This window comes from Hyla sarda, chromosome 7 (genome assembly GCF_029499605.1).
Source record: "Hyla sarda isolate aHylSar1 chromosome 7, aHylSar1.hap1, whole genome shotgun sequence".
In the NCBI taxonomy this organism is placed as follows: Eukaryota; Metazoa; Chordata; class Amphibia; order Anura; family Hylidae; genus Hyla; species Hyla sarda.
The window spans coordinates 54,819,541-54,827,624 of record NC_079195.1 but is presented as its reverse complement, the minus strand read 5'-3'; positions in this window follow the sequence as shown (position 1 = coordinate 54,827,624).

The following is an 8,084-nucleotide window of genomic DNA, read 5'->3' as shown; positions in this document are numbered from 1 at the left end:
AAGACCTCTTCCTCTGACTGCTGCGATGTGACGCATACAGTGGTTTTATATTTAGCTGCACTTTTAAATTAATTTTACTAAGTAGGTTACATCCTCCCTGTATGTCTATGAAATCCGCATCTAATCCCTCGGACTGAGGTGCCTGGTCCTTCACTGGGACGTTACTTGTACAGATGTGCACGTGGGTCGCTGGCGGATTTTATTCTGTTTGATGCCGGCCTTCAGGCGCTAGTTACGAGACGTCATGTTTACTGCCGATTAAAACCTCCTGCTGGGAAAGTAGTTATGGAGAGCCTGTCTCATTCTTGGAATGGTGCTCATACTTCAGCCTTAAGACTGGTACAAATCAAACATAATAAACGTGCTTTAGTTTATCGAACCTTGGTCCCCGGATTGTGTGTCTGATCAATATTTGATGTCTGTGGAGACGTCAGATTTGGGCTACTATGAGGTCACCTGGTGTCCTAGATCAGTGGTCTTCAACCTGCGGACCTCCAGATGTTGCAAAACTACAACTCCCAGCATGCCCGGACAGCCGTTGGCTGTCCAGGCATGCTGGGAGTTGTAGTTTTGCAACATCTGGAGGTCCGCAGGTTGAAGACCACTGTCTTAGATTATGTAGCTCAGGCCTTTTGCTTGTTTCAGGCAGATGTTTCACCAACACATCCATATTTCTCCAGCAGCATGTGAATAACAAAAGCCCTCCTTTTTCTATGGTAAAGAGTGTTAAAAGTTCCATTATATGGTTGAAAACCAGTATGTGAGTATTAACCCGTTAAGGACCAAGCCCATTTTGACCTTTAAAGGGGTACTCCACTGCCCGCCCCCTTCGTAATGTCACGCCCGCCCCCTCAGCGAAAGCCTATGGGAAGGGGAGCGCGATGGCCGTCACGCCCCCTTCCCATAGACTTTCGTTGAGGGGGTGGGCGTGACGTCACGAGGGGGCGGCCCTGAAGCCCGCACACAGCGTCCGGAACAATAAACTTCCGGACGCTGGGGAGCGGAGCTTCCGACACAGGGCAGCGGAGTACCCCTTTAAAGGGGTAGTTCAGTGGTGAAATACTTATCTCCTATCCTAAGGATAGGGGATAAGTTTGAGATCGCAGGGGGTCCGACCGCTGGGGCCCCCCCGCGATCTCTCTGTACAGGGGGCCAGGCTCTCCGGCCAGATAGCGGGTGTCGACCTCCGCATGAAGCGGCGGCCGACGCCCCCTCAATACATCGCTATGGCAGAGCCAGGGATTGCCAAAGGCAGCGCTCCGGCTCTGCCATAGAGTATTGAGGGAGCGTGTCGGCCGCCGCTTCGTTCGGTGGTCGACAAGCCCCCTTAGCGCGGGCTGTCGGGGCTCCGTACAGGAGATCGCGGGGGGCCCCAGCGGTCGGACCCCCGCGATCTGCAACTTATTCCCTATCCTTAGGATATGGGATAAGTTGTTCACCACTGGACTACCCCTTTAAGGATCAGAGCGTTTTTTGCACATCTGACCACTGTCACTTTAAGCATTAATAACTCTGGGATGCTTTTACTTATGATTTTGATTCTGAAACAGTTTTTTCGTGACATATTCTACTTTAACATAGTGGTTAATTTTTGTCGATACTTGCATCATTTCTTGGTGAAAAATTCCCAAATTTCATGAAAATTTTTTACATTTTGCAATTTTCTAACTTTGAAGCTCTCTGCTTGTAAGGAAAATAGACATTCCAAAAAATGATATATTGATTCACAAATACAATATGTCTACTTTATGTTTGCATCATAAAGTTGACATGTTTTTACTTTTGGAAGACATCAGAGGGCTTCAAAGTTCAGCAGTAATTTTTCACAAAAGTGGAATTTTTCAGGGACCAGTTCAGTTTTGAAGTTGATTTGAGGAATCTTCATAGTAGAAATACCCCATTATAAAAACTGCACCCCTCAAAGTATACAAAATAATATTCAGAATGTTTGTTAACCCTTTAGGTGTTTCCCAGGAATAGCAGCAAAGTGAAGGAGAAAATGTAAAATCTCAATTTTTTACATTACATGTTCTTGTAGACCCAGTTTTAGAATTTTTAAAAGGGGTAAAAGGAAGAAGTCCCCCAAAATGTGTAACCCCATCTCTTCTGAGTATGGAAATACCCCATATGTGGATGTAAAGTGCTCTGAACTACAATTGAACTACTTGTGCCCAATTGGGTTTTTGGAGAGAGAATTTGTTTGGAATGGAAGTTGGGGGCCATGTGTGTTTACAAAGCCCCCCGTGGTGCCAGAACAGTCGTCCCCCCCCCCCCCCCCCCCCCCCCACACACGTGACCCCATTTTGGAAACTACACCCCTCACAGAATGTAATAATGGGTGCAGTGAGCATTTACACCTCACTGGTGTTAGACAAACTTTTGGAACAGTGGGCTGTGCAAATGAAAAATCATTGGTACGGCCTCACCTGGAATATGCTGTTCAGTTTGGGCACCTGTCCATAAAAGGGACACTGCGGAGTTGGAAAGGGTGCAGAGACGCGCGACTAAACTAATATGGGGCATGGAACATCTTAGCTATGAGGAGCGATTAAAGGAGTTACAATTGTTTAGTCTTGAGAAGAGACGTTTAAGGGGGGATATGATAAACGTATATCAGTATATTAATGGCCCATACAAAAAATATGGAGAAAAACTGTTCCAGGTTAAACCCCCCCAAAGGACGAGGGGGCACTCCCTCCGTCTGGAGAAGAAAAAGTTTAGTCTCAAGGGGCGACACGCCTTCTTTACTGTGAGGACTGTGAATTTATGGAACGGTCTACCTCAGGAACTGGTCACAGCAGGAACAATTAACAGCTTTAAAACAGGATTAGATACATTCCTGGAACAAAATAACATTAATGCTTATGAAGAAATATAAAATCTCATCCCTTCCCCAATATCGCGCCACACCCCTACCCCTTAATTCCCTGGTTGAACTTGATGGACATATGTCTTTTTTCGACCGTACTAACTATGTAACTATGAACACCAGCATTTTAGTGAAAGACATTTTTTATTTTCACCGTCCAACTTTAACTAAAATTCTTCAAACACCTGTGGGTACTTAAGGCTCACTATACCCTTTTTATGTTCCGTGAGGGGTGTAGTTTTCCAAAATAGGGTCACATGTGGGGTGTTTTTTGAGTGATTCCCAAACAGGGTGCCTCCAGCTGTTGCGAATTCCCAGCATGCCTTGACAGTCAATGGCTGTCCAGAAATACTGGAAGTTGTTGTTTTGTAACAGCCGAGGCTCCGTTTTGGAAACAGTGCCGTGCCAGATGCTTTTCATTTTTATTGGGGAGGGGGGCTGTGTAGGGGAATGTGTATATGTAGTGTTTTACCCTTTATTTTGTGTAGTGTTTTTAGGGTACATTCGCATGGGCGGGGGTTCACAGCGAGTTTCCTGCTGGGAGTTTTGAGCTGCAGCGGAAAATTTGCAAACCTCCAGCTGTTGCAAAACTACATCTCTCAGCATGCAGTGACAGCAGAAGGGCATGCTGAGACTTGTAGTTATGCAACAGCTGGAGGCATACTATTACAACTTCCAGCATGCCCTTTGGCTGTCCGTGCATGCTTGGGGTTGTAGTTATGGAACAGCTGGAGGCACACTGGTTGCAGAACTCAGAGTTTGTTACTTAACTCAGTGTTTCCAAACCCTTATGCCTCTAGCTGTTGCAAAATTACAACTCCCAGCATGCTCAGACAGCCAAAGGTTGTCTGGGTATGCTGTGAGTTGTAGCTTTGAAACTCCTAGAAGCAGCAGTGAAGATCATTTTACAGCGACCTTCACTGGTGCCTCTGATGCCGACGCTGCCTCCTCCACTTGCCTGCTGCCGTCCCTGCTGCCTGCGCCAATCCTCAGGTATGTGTCCCTCGCCCCATTGTCCCCCGCAGCTCTTGGGGTCATCTTCCCCCTCTCTGCCCGGACTTCTAGTGGCGGGCAGAGCATGGGATCTGACCTTTTCTATACCCCCCCCACCCCCCAGTCAGCTGAGACACTCTGATTGGTCCACAGGGACCAATCGCAGTGATCGCTGACCAGGACCAATCACAGATGGTCCTGGGGTGTGTTGCAGAACTTGTCTCCCGCCGGTAACAGCGGGGCTTCTGTGCGATGCCCCACTCCTTGACGTCCTGGTACTTAAAGGGTACCTCTCATCAAATAAACTTTTGATATATTTTAGTTTAGCAGACCCCCCATGTCGGCGATCGCGGCAGATCGTTGGTGAATTCACACTAACGATCTGCCGCGATTCGGCTCATACGGTACTTGCTGACCCGAAGATACAAGGTGATCGGGGGTGTACAATACACCCCCTATCACCCACTGTATCTATGGGGAGAAGACAATTTTGTCACAAGCCCCCTCCCCCCCCCCCCCCCAGGAGCGCTGCTATTGGCTGGACAATGGGTTTACAAGAACATGCGAGTGTAAAAAAATTAAGATTTTGAATTTTCTCCTTCAACTTGCTGCTATTCCTGTGAAACACTTCCTCCCTCACTCTGCTACACACAGCCCATGCAGTTCAGTATGAGATGAGCTATGATTGGATAAGGTTGCACACAAACCCCCCACCCCTCAGCATTTCCTGATTTTGGACTTATACCAGGCCAGCAGGAGTCTGTGCAAAAAAATATGGGAAAATGTGCTCTGGACAAGTAGGGAGACACCTAGTGGCAGCTTTTTAAATGCAAATAAACAAAACTTTTTTTTTTTTAAACAAAGTACATTAGAAAGGGATTTTGTTGTTCATTTTAATATGAGGATACCATGATACCACACTACTTTTTGTGTTACTGTCAGTGAAACATACTTTTGACATGTCATATAGACACGATAAAAGTTTACATGTGTCTGGGTCTTAGTGCTGAGACCCCCTGCAGTAGTTTGATGTAATTAGGAGGAGCACACAGTTGTGCTCTTCATACCCCGGCTTGCTTCTGGATCCAAGTTATTGTAGGAGAGGAGTTCTTTATAATGGAGCCAGCCAGGGAGTGAAGAGCACAGCAGCATCCTTCACCCAACTATATCTACCAATTGGAGGGCGTCTCATCGTCCAAATGATGAAAATTTTTGAGGTGTTTTGTGTACTACATGTCAAAAGTTTTTTTTTAAATGACTTTTGCTTCCTCATTTTAATGTGCTTGAATTTATATTCTCATCACCGTGAAGTCCTATGAGTAATACAATCTCATTGCAAAAACAGCTAGGTGAGAAAACATTGCACAGTCTTGGCATAGCTGCATACTACAGACCTTACTTCTCCCCAAGAACACAAACACTTGTTAATTGTATCTTTGGCCCTCATTATATCAGTTTTTATTTATTTATTTTTATTCGCTCGTTCTTAGTCATGGCCATAAATGTTGGCACCCCTGAAATTTTTCAAGAAAATGAAGTATTTCTCACAGAAAAGGATTGCAGTAACACTTGTTTTGCTATACAAATGTTTATTCCCTTTGTGTGTATTGGAACCAAACCAAAAAAGGGAGGAAAAAAAGCAAATTGGACATAATGTCACACCAAACTCCAAAAATGGGCTGGACAAAATTATTGGCACCCTTTCAAAATTGTGGAAAAATAAGATTGTTTCAAGTATGTGAGGCTCCTTTAAACTCACCTGGGGCAAGTAACAGTGATCACTCCTTAGTCTTGGCATTGTATGTCTGTGTGTGCCACACTAAGCATGAACAGAAAGAGGAGAAGAGAACTGTCTGAGGACTTGAGAACCAAAATTGTGGAAAAATATCAACAATCTCAAGGTTACAAGTCCATCTCCAGAGATCTAGATTTGCCTTTGTCCACAGTGCGCAACATTCTCAAGAAGTTTGCGACCCATGGCACTGTAGCTAATCTCCCAGGGGGTGGACGGAAGAGAGAAATTTATGAAAGGTGTCAACACAGGATAGTCCGGTTGGTGGATAAGCAGCCCCAAACAAGTTCCAAAGATATTCAAGCTGTCCTGCAGGCTCAGGGAGCATCAATGTCGGAACGAACTGTCCGTCGACATTTAAATGAATGACTGCTGACACAGAGACATAAAAAAGACTACATTTTGCCAAAATTAGCTTTAGTAAACCAAAATCCTTCTGGGAAAATGTCTTGTGGACAGATGAGACCAAGATAAAGTACATCATTCTACTGTTTACCGAAAACTGAGGCCTGCAAAGAAAAGGACACAGTACCTACAGTGAAATATGGTGGAGGTTCAATGATGATTTGGGGTTGTTTTGCCGGTGCCTTGAATGTGTGCAAGGCATCATGAAATCTGAGGATTACAAATGGATCGTGGGTCACACTGTACAGCCCAGTGTCAGAAAGATGGGTTTGCGTCCGACATTTGCAGTCAACATTCCGGCTGAGAGGTGTAAGATGCTTATTGATGGTTATAGGAAGCGACTGATTTCAGTTATTTCAGGGTGTGCAACCAAATATTAAGTTAAGGGTGCCAATAATTTTGTCCAGCCCATTTTTGGAGTTTGGTGACATTATGTCCAATTTGCTTTTTTTCCTCCCTTTTTTTGGTTTATTTCCAATACACACAAAGGGAATAAACATGTGTATAGCAAAACATGTGTTACTGCAATCCTCTTCTGTGAGAAATACTTAATTTTCTTGAAAAATTTCAGGGGTGCCAACATATATTGCCATGACTGTATGTACAGTATTTGTGTGTTGGCTTTCTCTGGTAAACAGTGTTTTACGCACCAAATGTAATTTTTCCTCCTATACTGGAAAAGGAAGTAGTTGTCTTACATTAACATTGCTGCCATGTTTACTATCATAGAATTGCTTCTTCTGTCAGTTCTCTACTAGGTATTTGGCCTGTTTTCTGCTGTGTTTAATAGGTATAGCACACTATATGAGCATAGCCCCAGGGGGCTTAAAGAAAATCTGTCATTGGAGACCTGTGACCTCTCTGACCTATGCAGTAAGGGGGAAAGGGGAACAGATGAGCTTTTTTTTACCACTTAAGGACCAATGGCTTACCTGTATGCCTGTGGGAATTCCGGTCCCCACTGCTCGCCGGGCGGGGACCGGACCGGGATGCCTGCTGAAATTATTCAGCAGGCATCCCGTGAAAACCCCCATCGTCCGATCAATAGCAGCTGGCAGAGGAGGGGTTTGAGGCCATTCGGAAATGCCTACATTACACTAATAGAGCGGCATGTCCAAACCCCCCCCCCCCCCGCGATGATCCTGCCTAAGGCCAGTCATAGATTACTTTGGGGACAAATTTTTGGAGGCCTACGTACCCCTCAAGGAGCTCTCGGTAGATGAGTCTCTTATCAGTTTTAAGAGGAGACTCATCTTCCGCCTGTATATTCCCTCGAAGCGGGTGCGGTATGTCGTGAAGCTCTATTTTGTGAGACTACCTCCGGGTACACTTAACAGTTTAGAGTATATGAGGGCCGAGATTCCCGTATTGAACCCCAGAATGCCCCCCCCCCCACAATCCTTTGGGACCTTGTGCACCCATTGCTGGATAAGGGTTACCACCTTTACGTGGATAACTTTTATACCAGCATCCCTCTCTTCACATCTCTTGCCGCCAGATCCAAGTCCGCTTGTGGGACCGCGCAGAAGAACCAGAGATGACTCCCTCTAAATTTGATCCAGACACCTATGTCCAAGGGTGAGTCCCGTGCCCTTGCCCATGAAAACCTGTTGCTGGTCAGGTATAAGGATAAGAGGGATGTCCTTATGCTGACCACTATTCATGGTAACGGCAGCTCACCTGTCCCTGTGCGAGCTACCACAACAACGGTCCTCAAGCCCGATTGTATTCTGGACTACAATCAGTATATGGGGGGGAGTTGATCTTTCTGATCAAGTCCTCAAGCCATACAACGCCATGCGAAAAAACACAGGTATGGTACAAGAAAGTTGCGGTCTACATGGTACAGGTTGCCATGTACAACTCTTTTGTACTATCCCAGAACGCTGGCAGCACAGGGACATTCCTCCAGATCCAAGAAGAAGTCCTAAAGGTCCTGATCTTTGGCGACCGGGAAAGAGCAGGCCGGACTTCCCAAGGAACTGAAGTAATAGGTGCCAGGATCGTCCCAGGCCAACACTTTCC